Source organism: Chaetura pelagica, unplaced genomic scaffold (genome assembly GCF_000747805.2).
Source record: "Chaetura pelagica isolate M959 unplaced genomic scaffold, ChaPel_1.0 scaffold893, whole genome shotgun sequence".
Classification (NCBI taxonomy): Eukaryota; Metazoa; Chordata; class Aves; order Apodiformes; family Apodidae; genus Chaetura; species Chaetura pelagica.
This window is the reverse complement of record NW_009952584.1, coordinates 15,548-16,083: the sequence shown is the minus strand read 5'-3', so window position 1 is coordinate 16,083 and position 536 is coordinate 15,548.

Genomic DNA, 536 nt, shown 5'->3' with positions numbered 1-536 from the left:
CGGGCTGGGTCCAGGAATGGGAAGAATCCGAAGGTTTTTGGGGCCGTGCAGGTGCTGGAATCTTCCCGGAGAGGATTTGGATGTGGCTTCTTCCTGGCGGATGGCAGGGCTGGCTCTGGGTGCTCCCCTTGGCTCCTGGAGACTCGTGTGGTGTCCAGCGGCTTGTGGGAAGGATGGTGCTGGAATTGGGAAACTGGGAAGTAAAAGGAGAGCCAGGAGAGCTGCTGGGATCTCTGCAAGAGGAGAGGGATGGATCCTGGTGGAGCTGCCCCTGTATCCAGGGGTACGTTCAGGCACCAGAGCCCGGGCTCTGGGCAGCTGGAGTCGGGGTGGTCCCACGGGCAGCCCCTCGGTGGGGGGTCAGGCAGCCGGGAGCGGTTGTTCCGGGTCCTCCACACCCACGTCTGCACTTCCAGCTGGTTTGAACCCGGTGTGAACGTGCTGGAGGTGCTGAGGCTCGTGGTGCGAGCGGCTCAGGAGGGGTGGGGAGGAGTTGGGGTCCTTTCCCGCTGGCCGAGAGCAGCCTCTGTCCGAGG